Genomic DNA, 22,361 nt, shown 5'->3' with positions numbered 1-22,361 from the left:
AAGCAGCAGTCAACACCAGGTAACAGAGGCAGAGAGTGACAGTTTAAGTAAGCTCTGAACCAAAGATGTGAACATCTGAGTGGGGAAGTAGGAACTTCAGACACAGCAGTAGAAAGGACAGTGAACATGTAGTTGGGCTAAATATTGCTTTTGCCCCATTCCCGCAGGGATCTGGAAAGCATCCGTGGTCCGCAGCAGATGGGGGACTCTGAAGGGGAGAGACGGGATAAAGCTGACACCTGAGGCAGTAGGAAGAAGGGAAGATACAAAGAAGGGCAGGGCAGCCCTGGGAAAGAAGCCAGAAGGAACAGGGGAGGCTCCGATTGTGCCTTCCATTAAGGCTTCGGCAGAAGATAAGAAAATCTAAGCCATGTCAGTGAAGGGAGGACAGCAGGAAGGCCTTTTGGGGGGAGATTTGTGGTGTGGATTCACTCAACGTTGATGAGAGTGGCTCCCCAGAGACAGATAGTGAGGTAGAAACTCTAGTTACTAATGGAATCAGGATGAACTCAGGGAGTGTCATTTGTAATCATTTAAATTCCAGGAAATAGAAGAGCTTCAAATCATCAATATAACTAGATTATTTAAAGCCTATTTCAAAGAAAAAGACTAGGTCTACAAAAATAAATTTGTGGCAATTCTGTTTAGCAGGCCAAGGCCAATACTTCAGTTCTTCAAAAATGACAATGAAAAGAAGCCATTTGTGCTCAGGTAAAAAGACATTGTGATGTTTTAACAGTTTCAAGAAAGTAAAAACACATTTGGAATTTATATGTGGAGAATACACATGAGAAAAAATTATAGAAAGAGAAGTGGAGTTAAATACCCACAATGTACTTTTCCATTAGAGATAAGATAAGACAGCCAAAGGCATGATGGAAGGATGAATGGAAATGGATGGATGGATGGATGGATGGATGGATGGATGGATGGATGAAGGATGGATGGATGGATGGGTAAATAGGTCAAAACACTAATGGGTAAATAAATGCAAAAGATAGGGCAATGTGCAGAAAATCTATTTAGGCATTTTAAGAGAATAAGTCTCTAGTTTTGCATCTTTTTAAAAATCGAATTTTATACCATCTTTGTGATGGCAAAACTAAAACGTATTTATGCAAACGGTCCAATTCACATCAAAATGAGAAGAGGCCTACACAGCTGGGCCAGTTAACATGAATGAACAACTAAGCCAGTAACATTTGCCAAGATGAATTTAGAGAAGGCTCCAGAGGTTGTAAGAGGAAAAGGCAGAGAAGAGGCTTCTGGAAGAAAATGAGAAAAATAAAGGTGCTGAATTTAGGATTTAGGAGCGAGAGCGGAAGGGTCAGAGAGCAAAACATTCTAATAAAGGCAAGGAAAAAAAAAAAAAAAACCTAGCAGGAATTACAGAACTCGGGAAACAAAATGGAGATGCATGAATACATATTACAGAAGTGAGTTTTGTTTTGTTTTTTAAGACCATGCCAGCCTGTGGGCCAGAGAGGCTGCTGGCTGCCAGCCTCTTGAAGCCTTTGCATGTGCTGATGTGCTGATCCACCCAGCTCCAGGGTCTGGCCTTCAGCCTTTCGAAAAGCTGGATTTTGTCAGCACTGGGACTAGGTCCAAAGCCCAGGCTCACAGAAATACATAAACCAGAATACCGATGTATATACGCACACTCTTTCCCACAGACAGTCTCCAGAGGAAAGCAAACAACTGGAAGATCACTTGGTGAAGACGGCAGTGGCATAAGAGAAGCCCTGAAGCACAGAATTAAAAGCCCAGACTGCAGAGCATATGGGTTTGTCACTTGCCAGCTACGTGGCCTTGAGCACTTGGTTTAATCTTTGTCTCAATTTTCTCATCTATAAAATGGGATATTCCAGTTATTTATTCCTACGTATCATTCCAAAATTCAATGACTTAATAATCTTTTTTTTCTTTTGAACCTGCCATTTGGCAGGACTTGGCAGGGACAACTGATATATATAGCACATGGCATTAGTTGGGGTGGCCCAATGTGGGGCTGGAGGATCCATTTACAAGATGGCAAGTTGCTACTGACTGTTGTTTGGGGCTCAGTTAGGACTATGGTCCCAGGGTTCAGTTCCTCAATGTGGGCCTTTCAGTAGGCTTCTTTCTGAGGCTTCCTTAAACTTTGGTGGCTGGATTCTAAGAGCTAGCATCCCCTGCGACAGAAAGTAAAAGCTGTCCATCTCCTAAGGCTTGTGCCCAGAAAAGGTCACAAGCCATATTCTATTAGCCCAGCAGCCACAGTGCACAGATTCAAAAAGGAGAGGACATAGGGCCATACACACCTCTCAGTGGGGAACATGTCAAAGAATTGTAGGGTGATGCTTTAAAACTGCAAGAGTCTGCCCTCTGGCCACCCATTATTTACATTCTTCTCACATGCAAAAATACACTCACCCTCCCAAGACCCCCATTATGGCATCAAACTTCTTTTTGTTTTGTACTGTTTCTGTCTCTTTAGCTGCTATTCCACTAAGCAATTTTCTTACAAACACTATGGGTTTTGTATAAATCAGATTGGGGTCATTCTCTTCAACAAAAGCCCTAACTGCAAATCTTTTCAAAATAAGTCCTTCTTTCTTTGGGCTCCCGGTGAGGCTGCCACATACAAACACCCTTATGATACTTAGAAGCCTTTGTTTTTAATGAGGAGCATCTAAGAGGCATCCTTTTAAAACTTTAGAGGACCTTTTGTCTGTCTGAAAAGTTCTACCAGGCACTGCTTTTAGATCTTCCTGAAGTCTTCACAAAGGATTTGATCGTCCCACCCTGGATTTGATCTTTGGCCTGAGGCCCTTTCTTCATTTGAGAATTGCATGCCATCTGGAGAAGCTAGGAGAGAAATAGCTACATTTGCAAATCCAGCAAGTCCTGGTTTCTTTATATTTAATAGTTCATTTTTTAGCTCCCTATCTCCTCTCATTTTTTTTTTTTTTTACCATAGGCACTAAGAAGAAACCAGGCAGCACTTCTAATATGCTTCCTGAAAGTCTCCTTAGCTAGAGCATTCATTAGGTACATTTCTTACTTTCCACACTACTTCAGGCAACCGGGCTACCAAAGCCTCCACCACTGCATAACAAGGATCCCTTTCTTCTAGCTTCCAATAACATTTGCCTTGATTTCCTTTCTGCCCTCACCAGCAGCTTCCTCCAGGCTCTACAGACTTCTGCCAACACCCTCCTTGAGACCCAGCCACCTTCTCCCCTCCACCTGCTCTCAAACCAATTCCACATGTTTTAAGTTTTTGATATACAGAGCCCCACCTGGAGGTACCGAAATCATCTTGGTTTCTTATGAATCAATTCATAATTTATTTCATTAATAACTATGTCCTTAATAGAGCTATTGTGATGATCAACTTAATGCCTAGGGAAGTCATGTGACCGTTGTATAACTCAGGAATTTGGTGGTGTGATCCTTACACCATATCTACGTATGTTAATTTATCCCATTTCTTTCCCCTTGTTGAATTGTGCCCCACAGGTACCACAAAAGATATGCTCAAGTCCTCATCCCACATATGCATGAGTGTGAATCTTTTTTTGAAAGTAGGGTCTTTGCCATGGAATCAAGCAAAGATGAAGTCATACTGGATTAAGGTGGGCCCTAACTCTAAACACTAGTGTTCTTACAGGAAGACACATAGAGAAACACACACAGAGGGAGAATGTCATGTGTGGATGCAGGCAGAGATTGGAGTGATGCATTTACAAGCCAAGGAACACCAAGGACTGCCAGGAACCCACAGAAGCTAGGAACAGGCAAGGAAGGTCCTCCCCTTGAGCCTTCAGAGGAGTATGTTCCCACCAACATCTTGATTTCAGACTTTTAGCTTCCAGAACTGTGAGAGAATAAATATCTGTGGTTTTAAAGCTGTGCAATATGTAGTATTTTGGTATGGCAGCTCTAGGAGACTAAGAAATCTTGCTTCTTGCTGTGAGTTTTAAGCTGATCTGTAAAAATGAATCAGGTTATTAGAGTCTCGTAATGTGGTCTGTGGACCTTTCTGTTTTGTGACTCTTCATGTAGCCACGTAGCCACATGGTAGCGTACGTGGCGGCTCCCACTGCATCAGGACGTTTCCCACACACAAGTCATATACAGTCATGTCTACCTTGGATAGTCCTTAATGGGCACCGCCAACTTCAGGCCCCTGGGGTTTTCATGTTCGGTCCTCTAGATAACTGGTTTTCAACATTTAGTATCACCTGGGGATCTTGTTTATTTGATTTTTTAGGATATAATTGAGATATAACATTGTATCCTTTTTTTTTAAGTAGGCTCCACACCCAACATAGGGCTTGAACCCACCACCCTGAGATTAAGAATTGCACGCTCTCCCAACCGAACTGGCGCCCCAGTAACATTGTGTATTTTAAGGTGTACAGTACGTTGATTTGATAAACTTATATATTGCAAAATGATTACCACCATAAAGTTGGTTAAGAACTCCATTACTTCACATAATTACTATTTCTTTTTTTTTGGTGAGAACAATTAAGATCTATTCTCTTGGCAATTTTCACGTATATAATTCAGTATTGCTAACTATAATCCCATGCTGTACTTAGATCCCCAGAACTTATTCACTTTATAACTGGAAGTTTGTACCCTTTGACCAATATCTTCCCACTTCCCCTCTCCCCCAGCCCCCGGTAACCACCATTCTACTTTCTGTTTCTATGAGTTTGGCTTTTTCAGACTCCACATATAAGTGAGATGATAGAGTATTTATTTTTCTATTTGATTTATTTCACTTAGCATAATACCCTCAAGTTTCATTCATATTGTCACAAATGGCAGGGTTTTTTTTCATGGCTGAATAATATCCCACCGTGTGTGTGTGTGTGTGTTTCTGTGTGTTTGTGTGTGTATCTCCCCAGACATTTTTGTTGTTGTTGTTGTTATAGTCAGATGTTTATTTAAAAATCTGATCCACCAACTTAGTGTTCTCCACCAGCTCAGGATGCAGAAACCTTCACAGGCTTCACAGTCTCTGGCTTAGGGGCTGCCTTCATGGGAAACTTAGCAGCAGCCATTGCTGTCTTTTTAGACACTTGCTTAGCCCTTTTTGCTTCCTTGGCAGCCCTGATGGCTGGTTCTCGTTGTGCCTTCCTAACTCCAGTTTTCTGATTCCTCTTGGCCATTATATCAGCAAGAGATGCACCAGTGATGGCCTTCTGGAATTTGACTGCACAGCAGGTTCTTTGCTTTTGAACTTTTTCCGACTGTCCCTTTTTGTGGTTTCTTCTGTAGAGGATGGTCCAGTTTATCAGCTGAGGATTCCTCTTGGAAAGGAACGCCAACTTGCATTTTGCATTAAGAAATTGGAAAACCTTCCCATCAGTCCTGGCGTAGTACCTGCTTTGTCTGGGGTGAGATATATTTATATCTCACATCTTTATCCCCTCATCCATCGACAGATGCTTAGGTTGTTTCCATATCTTGGCTATTATGAATAATGCTGCAATGAACACAGAAGTGCAAATATCTCTTCAAAATCTTGATTTCATTTCATTTGGATATGTGCCCAGAGTGGGATTGCTAGATCATATGGTATTTCTATTTTTAATTTTTTGAGGAACCTCCATACTATTTTCCATACTGGCTGCACCAGTTTATATTTCCAACAGTGTATAAGAGTTCCCTTTTGTGAGGGAGCTTGTTTAAACACAGATTTCCTCCCCCTCAATTCACACACACATTAAGGTTCAATTCAGTAGGGGTTGAAGACATTACTGGTGCTTGCCCACATATCTAATTCTACCCTCCTTCCTGGCATAAGGAACACTATACTTACTAACTCCCCTGGATTTGGGCAGGTCTACATGAGTTGTTCTAGACAATAAAACGTCATCAGAAACTGACATGTGCCACTCATTTAGACAGAGGCAGTGAGAAACTCTAGTTTTTTCCTAGTTTTCTCCATTCATCCCTCTTCTGCTGCTGCCACAAGTGTGGAGCCCTCATTTGAGATGGAGGGGCCCCAGGATTAAAGCAACTTGGACCAGTGAGTCACTGAATGGAAGTAGGCTGCTCTGGAGAGTTGCCAGGCATGTGTCTGAGTTTGGATTACCAAGAAATAAACTTCTGTTGTATTAGCCATGAAAATTTGGGGGTTGTTTGTTACCACAGCAGAACCTATTTAATTCTGACTTGTAGATATGAAGTCAGGTCCAGAAAGTTTACTTTTTCTGTCATAGAGGTCCATGGACGACATTTTGAGAAACATTCTTTTAGGCTGACCATTCGCCACCTTCTATTCATGGTCTTTTTCCATACAGGGAGCAACACAGTTTAAGTGTTCTCTTATAATTCTCTTGGAATCACACTACTGACCAGCTTCCCTTCAGATCATTTCTGTGCACATTTTGGTGGCCTTCCAAAGCAGGTATGCATGGTCTCATTGTTCACTCAATTGTTGGTGTTTTGGAAAATTTCTTTTAGTCTGATTATTTTCTTATTGGGAGTACATTCCTGCTACTCCCGTATACTGAACATAAAATATCCACAAAAAAGGAAATACAGGAAGCATCCAGAAAAAGTAATAGAAGGACAAGTTCAGGAAAATTTACATGATCATAGTGGATGGAAAGAAGTAAGCCATAAACATTTGCTGAGGGTAGATCTTATGTTAAGTGTTCTTATCACAAAATGACGAGGACAACAATAAGCATAAGAAAAAGGGCAGGAGGAAACTTTTGGAGGTGATGGATATGTTCATGGCATAGATTGTGGTGACGGTTTCATGGGTGTGAACTTATCACCAAATTCATCAAGTTGTACATATCAAATATGTATAGTTTTTTGTAAGTCAATGATACGTCAATAAAGTGGCTTAAAAAAAAAAATAACCTGACAGGTGAAAAATAAGATGCAAAGAATCAAAGAGGGAATAAAAAAAGGACAGAGAAAATGCAAAAAACCACCTAAAGGAACAAAAATCGGAAAGTCCAACTAATCAAATCCAAGCTATAGAATGTAAATGCCAAAGGCCATTAGTAGCAAATACTCATGACAACACTAATAACAGCAGCTCTCATTTATAGAGCATCTGCTGTATCCAGGCATTGTGCTATGCCTTTTGTCTTCATTTCCTCTCATCCTTACAACCACCACAGAGTAAATTCCCTTATCACTAAGATGAAAAATTAGGTTGGAAGACATTCAGTAATTTAGGGTCACATTGGAGAGTAAATGGTAGAATGGGATTCAAAACCAGTTCTGCCTTGCTCCAAAGCTTTGGTCTTTTCCAGTGTATGACACGACCTCCCAATAACGTAAAGGATAGGATGAGAAAGCAGGGATAAATATAAATATGAAAATGTGCTGTAAATGAAAGGCCTAGAACAAGGGCTCCACCATTCTAGTCAATGCAGAAGGGGAATGAAACTGGAGGGCAGATTTATTTATTTTTTCTTCTTTTTAAGCATACAATCTGGAAGCTGAAAAAGTAGGATTTTTGTGGGAATATGCATGGTCACGAGGATGAATTGGAAAGGGGGAAGGAGAGAGAGAGGCCTCGACTCTCATTTCCTACATATAATACTAAGAGCCGCAGCAGCCAGAAGGAATTTCAAATGAGATTTTGGTAAAGTGGTAATCAAAGTGGTAAATCAAAGTGGCCCCCAAATCCAAACATTTAGAATCCCTCAGTAAGAAGGGATAACTTAAAGGTTACTTATTTAGCACACATGCTAACGGTTCCCCCCAAAAGGCACTGAGCCAAGGAAGCTTAAGAACCATAAAAGGAATAAAGCTACTTTATTAATGATAGGGAAATAACTGAAAATAATTTATCAAAATGAGGGATATTTTACAGAGGTATATGGCAGACGATCAAATTATCTTCAAACAAGAAGAAATAAATATGTAAGAAGAATGATCAAGCTGATGAAAGCCCTCCTGGCTTTGGAAAGGATAAGAGAATGGCAGGACATATTTAAAAAATGATACAAAGAAAACTCAAAGGAAGGAAGAAAGCCAAAGTCTTTTTTAAAAACAAATAAATGCTCCCAGCTGTGGCAATGGCTAATGAAATGCACAGAAAAAAGGGGAAAGTACAGAAACTGGAGCCGAAAAACAAATAAATGAACAAATAAAAAAATCGGAGACAAAGTCAAGGTAATGAGAGAAGAAAAAGGAGATCAAGAAAGAGTGAAATATCTTCTGCAGAGATTTTAGCGTTCAAAGATCAGAGAGAAGGGTGAGAGGCAATAAAATTGGAGAGAAGTGAAGAAACTGGGTTTAAAAGTTAGACACATAGGCTTCCCAGCCCCATGTCTTACAGGCAATTTTCTTCCTCTTTTTTTTCTTTTTTAAAGGAGCTTTCTTAACTCTCTGTGTCTCAGTTTGTCTTTATGTATCAAACTGGATAAAAGGGAGATTTTTATACTTCTATTACATTTGCTAGTCTGGACTAGAGATGATAAAAAATGAGGAGTAAAATGAAATGACACGTATGAGCCTTTTAACATGGGGCCTGGCTCATCAATAAATGTTCATGATTGATGATTAATTATTTATGATAACCTTGGAAGATAAAAACCAGCAATCAGCACTGAAAGAGAAACTGCAGGTAGTACAGAAGATGTCTGAGGAACTATTTCAAGGGGAAAAATGCACAGAGATGTGGACTCATGTTTGAGAATCAATTAAAAAAAAAAAGACAACTCTCAAATAATTTATTTAACAAATACGGCTCAAAAAGTGAGCTGTGCTGTTGAGTTGTTTATTGATGGGAAAGGACTCCTGGGTCTAGCAGACTTACTGCTGGGTTCTTAATAAGACAACTGAGAATGTCCAGCCTCCTGCCCTCAATGAAGTATGAGACAAGACTGAAACAAGCTCTACAATGAAATAATGAGGGTGAACAATAGCTGCTTGAGGAAAGAGGAAACATAGTAATAATTTGTGGTCACATCCTAAATGCCCATTGATAAAGGGTAGTTAGCTAAATAAATTACAGTACCTGTATATCCTGAGAGACTGCTAAAAAGAATATAATGATTCTCTATGTGCTCACATGGAGAAACCCTTTCTACGGAGTTTAGTGATAAAGTGCAAAACACTGTGTATCTTAAAATGCCCTACTTTATGAGATTATTTTAGATGATTATATGTACATAAATGACCAGCTACACAACAGAGTCTGGGAAATGGGGCTGGGAGTGGGAGGGATTGTTCCTTTTTATTATTTACCCAGAGGAAGGTGAAATGGTACAGTGGTTAAACACCCAGGATTAGGGTTAAACACACGATAGGGTTAACTTAGGGAAACTTGCATAAGTTAATTAACCTCTCTATGCCTGGTTTACCTATCTGTAAAATGAGGACACTAGCCTGATAAGGTTGTTGTGAGGATGAAATGAGATGGTGAACATTTCATCCAAATACCACTCAGAACAGGACCCAGCACCTAGAACCGTCCATCACACAGTCAGCTAGCCGTTAGTGGTATTATCAGACCTCTGTAACGTTTGTTGTCATTCAACCACAAGTGGGAGTCAGTTCTGCAAATCTTTAAAGGACCCAAAGGAGGAGAATGGAGAAAAATAATGAGGTTATAAAAATAAAGAGTTTTCTCCATTCTTGAATGTTTGTTCCTCTAGGGAAGTGTCAGCACCATTTTGTTAAGTTTTCCACAAAATCTTGTATTGTAATTGGCATCATATTAAATTTATGTATTTGTTGAGGGAGAACACACAGTTTTCACACTGCTGAGCCTTCATATCCAAGATAAAGGCACATCTTTAGGTTTTTTTCTTATGTTCTCGGTATAATTAAAATTTCTTTTCTTTATTTGGGTCTGCACATTTCTTAGGTTTGTTCCAAAATTCTTTTTTATATTAATATTATAAATGGGAACTTTTCTTCCATTATTTTGTCTTACTTGATCTTGTTTATATATAGGAAAGCAATGAGGGGGATGAGCCCTACCAGATAAAATGTATTATGGAACTACGATAATTAAAAACAGTTTGGTGCTGAAGAGGAAATGAGAAGATCAAAGGATAGAATAGAGAATCCAGAAATAGACTCTAATTCATGTGGGAATTTAACATATTCAAATCAAAATGAGAAAAATGAATTAACCTGTGAATCACAATGCAAAACTAGCCTACCAGATAAATGCCAAAAGATAAATGCCTTCCTCATTCTTTTTACCAAGTAAATCCAAATTAATCTGAGATTTTTAAACTAAAACTATAAAATTAATCAGTGATTTTTAAAAAAATCAACTTAGTATAGGAATGGAAGAAGGCATAGATGAATTTATAATCTTAGAATAAGAAATGATTTCTGGGTAATACATAGAAAGCCTCAATACCATAAAGGAAATTAAAATGCTTATGATTTCAAATTCATCCAAACGCCTGTTTAGAAAAAAACCTATCATAAAGTCAAATAACAACAAACCAGAAATATATTTTCAACAGATACAAAAAGGGCCAGTTTCCTTAATTCACAAAGAGTTCGTGCAAATCAGGAGAAAACCTGACAACCCAACTGAAAAATAAAATGAATGAAGGCAATCAGCTCATGAACACAGTGGATAGAAATGAAGTTCTACTATGCAACGAACACCAGGAGCAAATGCAAGAGAACAAACAAGTCCCAACAATCAGGTAGGACCTCAGGGAAGACAGAGGGGATGGACGACCAGTCATCTTACTTGGCAGGACACAGAGTGTGGATGGTTCATGGGCCTGCCAAGTCCATAACCTGTAACCCACAACTTTTCTGTGCCTTTTTTACTAGGATGATACTGGCTTTCATGTCAGCATGGTATAGTAAGTCAAATTCATGTGGATGAGCTAGGTGTGAAGAATGGAGAATTACTTCTTAGTTTGACTTCTTAGTTTGGTGCTCTCAGGTTTCAACTTTAAAAAGAACTGTATCCTTGTGTAGTTGTTGCCTAAACCTGACTGAGTTTCTTCCTTACCCTCCCCTTCTGATAGCAAGTGTTCTATCTCCTGTGCTGAAACATTATGCTAACAGCTATGTAATGTAACACGTGCTGCAGAGAGTCTCTGCTGAAGTGAGGTTTTTCTTTCTGAAACCTCTTAAGGTTTTTTGAATGTCTGGATTCTCTGGTCTGATACTTTTTCTTTTAAGTGTAGGCTGTCCCTGCTATTTCTATGTACAAGATTTTCCATTTCTTTTCTAGATCATTCACCCCCATATAATACTGTGGCACATTTGTCACATTAACCTTTTCACACGTGATCCTGTTTCGTTATTTGAAAATATTTCTCTTAGGTGACCACCACCTTCTTTCTCCCGTTCTTTGGCCATGGAAGCTTGCTCTCTAATAACTGATTACATTGCATCTTCTTAAAGTTGAGACCTGAAAGCACAAAACTGTAAAATAATTCTTACAGTAAAATACTACTACCAGCATTCTCTGATCCCTGTGAAACATACTGCCTGATGTTCTGGCTCTTCTCTTAAAGGCTAATGGGCTGAGTGTCCCTGCCACCAGCTACTCAGAAATCAACGCACAGGGCAAATCAGTTGCTCTCCTGTTTAGTTACATTTAGTTACATTTAAAAGGTAACAACTAAGTAAAAGAACTCTTCCTGCAGGGATCCTTTTATTTTTATTTATTTTTTTTTTTAAAGATTTATTTATTTGACACAGAGAGAGAGACAGCTAGAGAGGAAACACAAGCAGGGGGAGTGGAAGAGGGAGAAGCAGGCTCCTGGCTGAGCAGGGAGCCCGATGCGGGGCTCGATCCCAGGACCCTGAGATCATGACCTGAGCCGAAGGCAGACGCTTAACGACTGAGCCACCCAGGCGCCCCAACAGGGATCCTTTTATTTCCCACCATAAGTAAAGTGATTCACCATGCAAATACTAAGATACAGAAATAACCTAAGGATTGTTAATATCCACATCAGCCACCATTTTGGTAATTATATAAATATAATTAAACATGTAATTTATACATATCTATAGCCTGTGTACATATCAGATAATACACATATTTTTATAAATTTTATAAATATCAATAAAATAGTATAGCGAGGGACATGTTATAACATCGAACACTTATGGAACATTTAGTTTGTGATGGATGCTGTTGAGCACTTTATATATACTATCTTACTTAATCAATCCTCTCAATTACTTTTCAGATTAGAACTATTGTAATCACTACCTGTGGTTGATTTATAAGGCCCACAAATTCTTTGACACTCCTCCCATTGAGAGGTGAGGTCAAGAGTTGCCCATTCCCACCTCCTGTAAACTCCCTTTCAGAGCCCAGGGCTGCCATTGTGAGAAGCCAACCACCCTGCAGGAGATACCACCTGGAGAGGCTCTGAGCCCATTTGGAGAGGGAGAAGGGCACAGCTGAGCCCAGTCTTCCTTCTGGTCCCATCAAAGTGCCAGACCCTAAGGGAATTCTTCTTGGACCCTCTAGACCAGAGCAGCTGCCAACTGAATACCACCAAATGACCCAGTCAATGCCACACGGAGCAGAAGAATTGCCAGTAGAACCCTGTCTAACTTACTGACTCACAAAGTCATTAGATTGAATAAAATGGTTGTTGCTTTAGGCCACTAGCTGTTGAGGTGATCTGTTATACAGCCATAGATAACTGGAACTCCCTATTCCAGATGCAGAAGCAAAATCACAGTGAATGAAGTAAGGTGTTCTGAATCACATGCCTAATTAATAGTGCGGCTGAGATTCCAACTCAGGCAGCCTGCCTCAAAAGCCTATAATCTTAGCCACTCCACTGAATTATTTTAAAATTATAATTAACTTTTGGAGATAGGGCATATATAACATCTTGATTCTTCTTAGCGTCTAGTCTAATTCCAATCTAATGAAGAATTTGTGCCAAAGGCATATAACCTCTCTGCATTCACAGTTATCTATTTATGCTTATTTTCACATCCCTCTGCATTTTAAAATGATGAATTTCTCCAACAGATTTGCCTGTGCTTATTTTGAGACAGTAGGATAGAGAGCCTCATTTCTCTTTTGTCTTTAGCATAGATCGTATCAGCAGCGCTGCTTAATACCAAAGGGCAGGCTAATTCTGGGACTCAGGAAGTTGATTTCTATAGTATTAAATGTGGTTTAGTAATTTTCCAAGGAGACAGAGACTCTGAGGTCTGGGTAGTTTCCCTGATAAGCTATCATCCCCATCTATTTTATATTAGAATGTATTGTTTACTGAAAAGGTGAGGAAGGGGGCAAAAAGGAGACTCAATCCCAGCTCTTTGATAGGCAAATAGTTCTGTACCTGCAGCCTTTCTGGAGCCAAAAAGGTCAGGGGTCGAGGACCCAGAGGTACTGATGAAATCAAGGGACTTCAGCTAATTAAATACTTCAGCAATATGCACTGTAGTGTAGATACTGTTGTTTCCAAGATCAAATAAATAACACAATGTATGACATCAAGGAAAGCAGGTTCTCTGTGCAAGTGTGATCCTCTGATTGTTGGACATCTTCACAACAAATAGGGACAATCAAGAAAGCCTACACTTATTTCCTTTGGTGTCACTTCCAAAACATTTTGATTTCAGCCTCCCAGAGACTGAGCCCATTGTGAAAAAGAGTACAACAGCAAGAGGCACACAATTATTAATAACAACATTTCCTAGAACTTAAAACATAAAGTTAGAAAGCAAACACAAAACACTTCTAAGTACTCCAATGATTTCTTGTTACATTTGGCTTTCTGAGTTATACTTTAGAAAAAAACTAGCAAAAAACTTTAGAGATCAATTTTTCTTTTCTTTTTTTTTTTTTAAGATTTATTTATTTATTTTAGAGGAGGGGAGAAGCAGAGGGAGAGGTGAGAGTCTTAAGCAGACCCAGCACTGACCTCGAGCCCAACCCTGGGCTCAATCTCATGACCTGAGCCAGAATCAAGGGTCTGTGACTTAACCAACTGGGCCACTGAGGCACTCCCACATTGTTCCTCTAATAAAAGTAAAATCACAGTGTAATTTCACTGTCTTCCAATAAAAGTAAAACCACAACAAAAAACTATGGTCCTATATACCAGGTGCTGTTCTAAGCATTTTATATTGATTAGGACATTTATCTTCACAACCACTGTATGAGGTGATTGTTATTATTACCCCCATATTATAGATGAGGAAACTAAGACTTAGCTTAAGTGACTTGCTGAAGTCACACAGACAGGAAGTTGGGGAGTCGGGAGTTAAACCTAAGTTAACAGATTCCAGCACTATTCCACCTTCCTAATTTAGAACTCAGAACGGCTCCACTTTTATTCAATTTTGTACATAAGATTGAGAAATATACTTATTTTTCAATTATAGCTCAATAAAGTTGGAAAAAACCCAGACAAATCCCAACTGAGAAACATTCTACAATACACCTGACCAATACTCCTCAAAATTGTCAAGATGACTAAGAACAAGGAAAACCTGAGAAACTGTGACAGTTAAGAGGAGCCTAAGAAAACAAGGAGATTAAATGTAATGAGGTGCCCCAGATGGGGTCCTGGGACAGAAAAAGGACATTAGAGAGAAACAAAGGAAATCTGAATATATTATGGACTTCAGTTAATGATAATGACATTAGTTCATTAATTGTGACAAATGTTAATAATAGGGAAAAGTAGTTGTGGGGTATATGGGTACTCTCTACCCTATCTTCATAATTTTTCTGTACATCTAAAACTATTCTAAAATAAAGCTTATCTTTTCCCAAATGAAATACATAATTGATTTTTTTTTAACTGTTTGAAAATCACTGTTTTAATCTAACCATCGCCTAGGTCTGTGAAGCAATGGAAATGCCAAGTGGTTTCTAAACCTGCCCACAAAGGATTGGGGCTGTGCTGGGTCTGGAACCAGAGCTCCTCCCTGGTGCACAGTCTAATGTTTCTTCCACTATATCCAGCTGCTCATGACTGACCATGAATGAATGAATAAATAAATAAATAAATAAATAAATAAAATCAGGTTGAATATTTTTACTCTTCTTTTCCTTCAATTTTATCTTTCTCTCTATATAAAAGCACAGCACTGGTGGGAAAAAGTAGCTTTATTTTCATCTGCTCCCACTTCTAAAAAGGAAGACTTCATGAGAATGTTAATGCTTTGAATTTAAGTACATGACATTCCCACAACTAGTCTGGGATCAGGAGGAATTGGGCATCTATGAATCTCTAAATTTTTTAATGTAACTAAACAGGAGAGCAACTGATCTGCCCTGACAAATACATTACAATAGCAATGGTAAAAAAAAAAAAAAAAAAAGTACTATTTGCAATAAATATAAGCAAACTAAAGAAATAAAAGCAATGAAAATACAATGTTATTAAATTCTCACTGAAAAGAGTTGCCTGCTAAAGACTGAGCCTAAGGCCTGCTCTCTCTTTCCATAAGAAAAGGAAATTATGGAAAGATAGTTTAAGACGTATTAACACCAAACTGAGACTTTCTTCCATAAACTTTTTTTTTTTTTTCCTTTCAGCAAACAAAGTCAATCACTCTCCTTTAATTGTTGCTTCCTTATAGAGGAACTTTTGCAGTTCCTAACAGGTTTGTCAGGCTTCCAGAAATAAACTATGATGGGGAAAAAATACCTCTTAGTCTTCTTCAAAATGACAGAGCGAACCAGTGACTAGGAAGAGAAGAGGAAAAATCTAAATAAATTTTATGTTGTAAGAATCAAAAACTATACTAAATATCACCCAACCCATGAGGCTGTTCAAGTCCAGAATTATGAAGCAAATGTTGTTTTGTATGTCTCCATGATTGTGCCAAAATCTGGCTTCAGCACGTACAGTGCATGCCTCCATCAGCAGCCCAAATCTATACCCAGAACCCTGGCAGCTGGTAAGAGCTGACCTAGATCTCAGGTTCAAACAGTTCTTTTTTCCATGACAGCTCACAGCGAAAAGAATTAGATCTATAGAAGGTTGCTACCAGACTTGATGCAACTAGGCACCAATGCTTCAGGGCTATGCCAGGCCTTTGTAGGACCAGGTGATTAAAGATGAGCACTATAATACACAGAGGAGATCCTAGGCAAAGACAGTACGATATACATGTGTGTATACACACGTGGTAAAGTAACGATGAGGAGACTTTCCACCAAGGGTGCACAAACTATTCAAGGTATGTTGTGAAGTTTATAAGCCAGGCTATAAAAGAGAAAAACTCCACACTTTCATTTTTTTAAACTTTGGTCTTGGTAGAACATATATTTCAGAGTATATTACCAAGTGTGCACATCTGTGAAAAAGAAAAATGACATGGTTAACCTAAAAATGAGTGTGGAATCCACTTTATCAGCACTTTAAACATAGCTCTTAAAATAATATCTGAACTAGGCTTTCCACGCCAAAGTGGACACAGATGTGCTTTAATATAATATCCTGATGTTTGTCTATTTCCTGATGACCCTTTGACTTCCAGGGTGGGCTTCGTTTCTCTTTTGAAACAGATGTTGGTAAATGTCTATCCCTAAAACCAGAAGTCCTGATCTACAGGGAATCCAACCAGTTTTCCTCTTCCTTCTCTCAAACTTACCTCGGCCATATCACATTCTTTGTCAGCAGCTATGACTAACAGACCATAATCAGAAAATAAAGTAGAAATACTTGGATAATTCAGGATGAAAGCTTTCACTTCAAGCATGCAAAAGGCACTAATGTAAACATAGCTCCAGAGACAATTCAAGAAAAGTATAATTTCCCCTTTACCTCCTAAAACTGGATGTTCAATGTAATTTTGTACAGTCAAACATGTAATAACTGTGCTAACCAAATGTTGCCTAGCAAAAAGCCTATTAAAGCATTAATCAATAAGAATGGCTTGAAGCTGGCGGATTATAGCTTCGGCATAAGCATTGTTAGCTTCTCCAGGACATTAAAATGGCAGCTGGTCTGGAAAACACTTTGGTTCTCTTCAATAGGCAATAATTTTCCTTTGAACCTTGTTCATAGCCTTGTTAACAGGCTTTTATTTTCCCCCAAACAACTTTTGCAAAAAAAAAGCCAACTTCATGACCCCTGTACAAATATCCCAAATTTTAGCTACTCAACTACAAATCAAGGCAATTTTACTAGAATGTTTTTATGATGACTTCTTAGAAAATTATTAATAAATCAAGTTCTTTTTAAAAAATGCACCAGGAGCTCATTAAAAGAAGCCTTTGATCAATCCAAGAATATTTGACAACACTGATCATCATCTTCTGATGGACTTGTTTTGTGAGTACAGACCTTTAGCAATGGATTATTTTAAAAAGGGCACACCTGTAATTTTAGCTCATCAAGATATCATACATCTCCTTGTTTCCTTTCAAAGGTATTAAGCGTTTTGAATAGCAAAAAGTACTTTTAAAACTTCAAATATTAGAACATTACAAAAAGATGACCATGAATAAAATGTAGCTTTTAAAATTATAATTTTGACAAAATAAATTGTTTGCTTTAGTCTGTTAAACTGTTATCTATAGAAAGAGAAATTATACCTTGTTATTCCTAAAGGTTAATTTTATGCCTTTAAGAAAAACTACTAAGCCAGAAATGCCAAACTCTGGCTCTTTATTTAACCAGGTTTTTTGTACTAAAAAAAAAAAAAAAAAAACTAACTAGAAATAAATTCAGAAGACAAAAGAGACTAAAATTTTGCTAAGCAGAGAATATGGTAAGAAGAAATGATCATCTTGCAGGTAAAAACAAATTTGTGGGTTCCTCAAAAGAAAATAAATAGAATTACCATATCTTCCAGCAATTCCACTTCTGTATATACTCAAAAAGAACTGAAAGCAGGGACTCAAAAAGATATTTGTCCACCAGTGTTCACAGTAGCTTTATTCGAAATAGTCAAGAGGTAGAAACAACCCAAATGTCCATTGACAGAGGAATGGATAAATGAAATATGGTAAATACATACCATGGAATATTACTCAGCCTTTAAAAGGAAAGAAATTCTGACACATGCTACAATAAATACATGGATGAACTTTAAAGACATTGTGCTGAGTGAAACAGATCAGACCAAAGCGACAAATATTCTATGATTCCACTTCTATGAGGTACCCAAAGTAGCCAAAGTTATAGACAGAAAGCAAAATGGTAGTTGCCAGGAGCAGAGAGCAGTGGGGGAGAGGCTTTGAGGAGTTACTGTTTAAAGGGAGTGGAATTTTAGTGTTTCAAGAGGGCAAGTGTCCTGGAGATAAACAGTGGTGGTGGCTGCCCAACAATGTGAATTATTTAAAGCCACTGAACTGTATACCTAAAAATGGTTAAAAAGGTAAATTTTATGTTATGTTTATTTTACCACAGTAAAAAAAAAATGTGGCATTTTCCGCTGTGACAATAAACAGTGACATTTAGGGGCACCTGGGTGGCTCAGTCGGTTAAGCATCTGCCTTTGGCTCAGGTTATGATCCCAAGGTCCTGGGATGGAGCCCCATATCCGGTTCCCTGCTCAGTGGAGAGCCTGCTTCTCCCTCTGCCTCTGCCCTTACCCCTGCTCATGCTCACTCTCTCTTTCCTCTCTCTCAAATAAATAAATAAAATCTTAAAAAAAAAATCAGTGATGTTTAAATTGGAAGTGGACATCAAGGAAACCCAAATTCCCCGAAAAACGTGCTGAGTGGTTAGCACAGTGTCCCAGCAAAATGTCAGCCACCAACAGACCTCTTCTGACCACCCAGACAAGAGCACTGCCCCATGAAGCTGGAAGAGGTAACAAAGGGAGTGGGCTTATTTTATGTTTCATCTGGTCTCTTTCTTTTCCAGAAGGCCGTTCCATAAATGGTTACTTCCAGTAGAATTTGAATAAACTTCATGTATTCACTGTTTTTTTGTTTGTTTGTTTTACTACAACATGGTTAAGAAGAGAAAAAACTGTAAAAGAAAGCCCTTTGAGGGAGAACAAGAAATAAGAAGTTTAAAAAATCAAGGATTGAACATTTTTGATAGAAGTGAAAGTTGACTCAGAAGAGAGTTTGATTTTAATAAAATGCTAGACTTAATTGCCAGGTGAGGGAAGGGAACTTACCCATACAAGTAAGTAAAAGACAAGAGATAAGATCACCTACACATTTAATTCCCAAAATGCAATGCATATTTGCTTAATGCTGCATAAGAATGTAAGCTTAATCAAGAACCTTAAATTCTGTGAAAAAGAAAAATGCCAGGTCATTATAGTCTCATCTGCTAAAGATGTGAGAAATCTACTCAGCTGAATGTGGAGATAAAGTTAAAAATGTGACCTAATCACTACATTTTACATGGCATTAAAGCAATCAATAAAAAATAAGCAAAAGATAGCGTAGCACCATTGAAAGGTTTTTAATATCAATACTACGTGCTTTGACATATAAGGACTGTGATTTTGCAAAGTGTCTAGAGGCTATTTGGATACATTCTGAAAAAAATAATCTCTTGTCCAATAAAATAGTATGTAGTTGGAAACAGGGAAAAGAAATTGCAGTAGATGCTGATTCTAAACCCCCAGGGATAGAGAGAAATGAGACTGACTATATAGATGGTCTAGGTCTCAGATGCTATATGAACTGACATTGTAACTCTTCACAACCCATCACTTGGCATCAAAAAGTCCCAAGTTACATGAAGAGCAATTTTGAGCCAGTGAGCACAAAAATAAACCCAAAGAAAATGTGTAGTTGGTGATTACATTAAATCTTGCATTGATGAGAGCCACCTAAGAAATCCTAGCTTTTAATAAGTATATCAGAAAATAGGAATTGCAGAGAATATCCACAATATAAATGAGTACCTGTACGAAATGAGTGACAACATTTTTTTAAAAGGCTTATACACTAGGTTCAGTCATTTTAAAATCTGTCTTTAAAAATAAAATTGAAGGGTAGTTTGAAGTACATTACAGAGTTAGAAAAGTTGCAACAATAACAAAAAATCCAGTTCCTAAAGTCCAAAAAGGACATCACTGGAAAGAAAAATCACTGTCTCCATATAAACATCAATTTTTAAGGAATTATCTAATTTTTTGGTATGGAAATACGTGAATTTTTATAACATGCAAATCTTGGTTAACGGGAACTGCATGGTTCACATATTTTTAAAAAGGATAAGAAAAATGGGAACTATAAGCTTCAAAATTTTACTCCAAATGTATTCGTTAATTCAAAACAATTACTTTAAGGAAAAGTAATTTTAAAATCCCAAGCAATAATAAGCAATATCAAGCATTTATTAAAAGAAGTCATTCAAGGTAAAATAACATAACTGCTCTTGGCAAAATTATAAAGTTTGTTTAGGAAATAATACAGAATTATATGAGGGAGAGCATTAATAAAACATCCAATATAGCATTTAATCAAATGCTATATCAAATCAAAAAAATTTTAAATTAGCTTGGAAATAAACATTGTCAAATAAACTAAAAGTTGGCTAAGTTATTTTAAACAAAGGAAATTGATAAATGGTCCAGTATCCCATTGAGACAAGATATTTGGCAGAAGGTCTATTATCTCTGGTCTCAATAAAAATTTTATTAATGACTTGGAATAACGAATGAGCATTATATTATTGATATTAGAAGTTCTGTTTTGAATAGGCAAAGATCGTGCTTAGATACACAAAGATCTAAAGGGATTGGCTCTAAAGCCAAAAAATGATAAGCTAGAGTCAGCTTAGAAAAATGCAAGCTACCATAGCATGAGAAAAAGAATTTGAAACTAATTTAATTCCATGAGAAAACATGGCAATTAGTAATGCCAAAGATACTCTATAAGGAACAGTAGACAGAATATTAAGTAGCCACTTAAAGAACAATAAGAAGAGTGCTTGAGTAGCGCAGTCCATTAAGCGGCGGACTCTTGGTTTCCACTCAGGTCTGATCTCAGGGTTGTGAGATCAAGGCTCCCTACAGACTCTGTGCTCAGTGCAGAGTGTGCTTGGGTTTTTCTCTCTACCTCTCCCTCTGTCCCTCCACCCCCACCTCTCTCTCAAATAAATAAATACATTTCTCTAAAAAAAGGTGGGGGGAACAATAGGAAATAAAAGCTGGCCAAATAAAAGAGGGCCCACGCTGCTTTTCCAAAGTGCCATGTCCATTTCCTACTCAAGCAGTTTGCCACAAGCAGATGTCAACTATTACTTAAGGTTAGATTGACAGGTCTTCCTAACTACACAGTCTGACCACTTCCATCATAGACAGTGGGAAGAAAATGGTAAAATTTATAGCAGAACCCCATGGTTGCTGAACCCTGCCTCACACCAACATCTGATTTGTTTGCTTTAACTGAGGTTGGACAGAAACAGAAATGAATCCTATTTGCCATTGATAATAACTCAGTGAAATGGGGCTGATGGAGCACTAGACTGGGAGTCAGCAAATCTTCCCCTGATCAGCCTGCATTTCCTCCTTCATATGGTAAGGGGGCTGAACCATATACATATATTCCTAATACCCTTCCAGCTCTAAGGCTACATAGTGGTTACTTGGGTCTTTTGAAAATAAACTGTATTTAGAACACAGAGCCTGTGGTAAATGTGAAGAATATATTATTCTGATAGAAGAAGCTGAATATATAGGTGGATTCAAAAAAAAAATCTTAAACTCTTTGGGTTCTTATTAATAATTCATACGTATTGAGTGTTTCCTATTGCTAGGCCTTGTGTTAAGTACCTAACATGGGTAATCTCATTTAATGCTTAGAAGAATTCTTCAGAGTAGGTGTGATTATCATCTCCCCTTTACAGACAATCTCACGGAGTCTCAGAGAAGTTAAATAACTTGTCTGGAGTTGCATGACTAGTAAGTGGTAACATTTCTGGACAAAGTCTTTATCAGTCCTTAGTAAACTGAGAAAAATAAGGACAGTGGCATTCAATAAATATTTGCTGAATAAGTAACATGACCACTGGTAGACATCTACCTGCCAACCGTCTTTTGGGACACAGCACAATGAGGGAAATGGTGTTCAACATCCAACATCTGTAGAACGCTGCCCAATACCAGACGCAGTACTAGGCACTTTACAAATATCCCATTCAACCCTCCAATAACACTCTGACACAGATGGTGTTACCCACATTTTACAGGTGAGCAAACAGAAGCCAGCCTCTCGTTGCTGTCTCCCCACCTGACAACTGCCCCCAGAAATGTGGCCTTTGGAACTAGGTCTGGAGCAGAGGGGAGAGGAGACCCCAACCAGGAAGAAACCTGTAAGGATGTGCTGTGGTAACCCAGTCCCTTCTGACTGAGCTACAAAACACGTGGTAGACTTGAACCTCTCTTTAGCTTGACGGCCTTCAACTTCCTACTGTCTTCCTTTTGTACCCGAACTTCCTTCTTGGAGAGTCCCCACTTCGTGTGGTTCTGGTGAGAAGGGAAACTGC

This window comes from Leptonychotes weddellii, chromosome 9, assembly GCF_054177405.1.
Source record: "Leptonychotes weddellii isolate Sample4059 chromosome 9, ASM5417740v2, whole genome shotgun sequence".
Classification (NCBI taxonomy): Eukaryota; Metazoa; Chordata; class Mammalia; order Carnivora; family Phocidae; genus Leptonychotes; species Leptonychotes weddellii.
The sequence above is the reverse complement of the archived record's forward strand: the minus strand, read 5'-3'. Positions refer to the sequence as shown.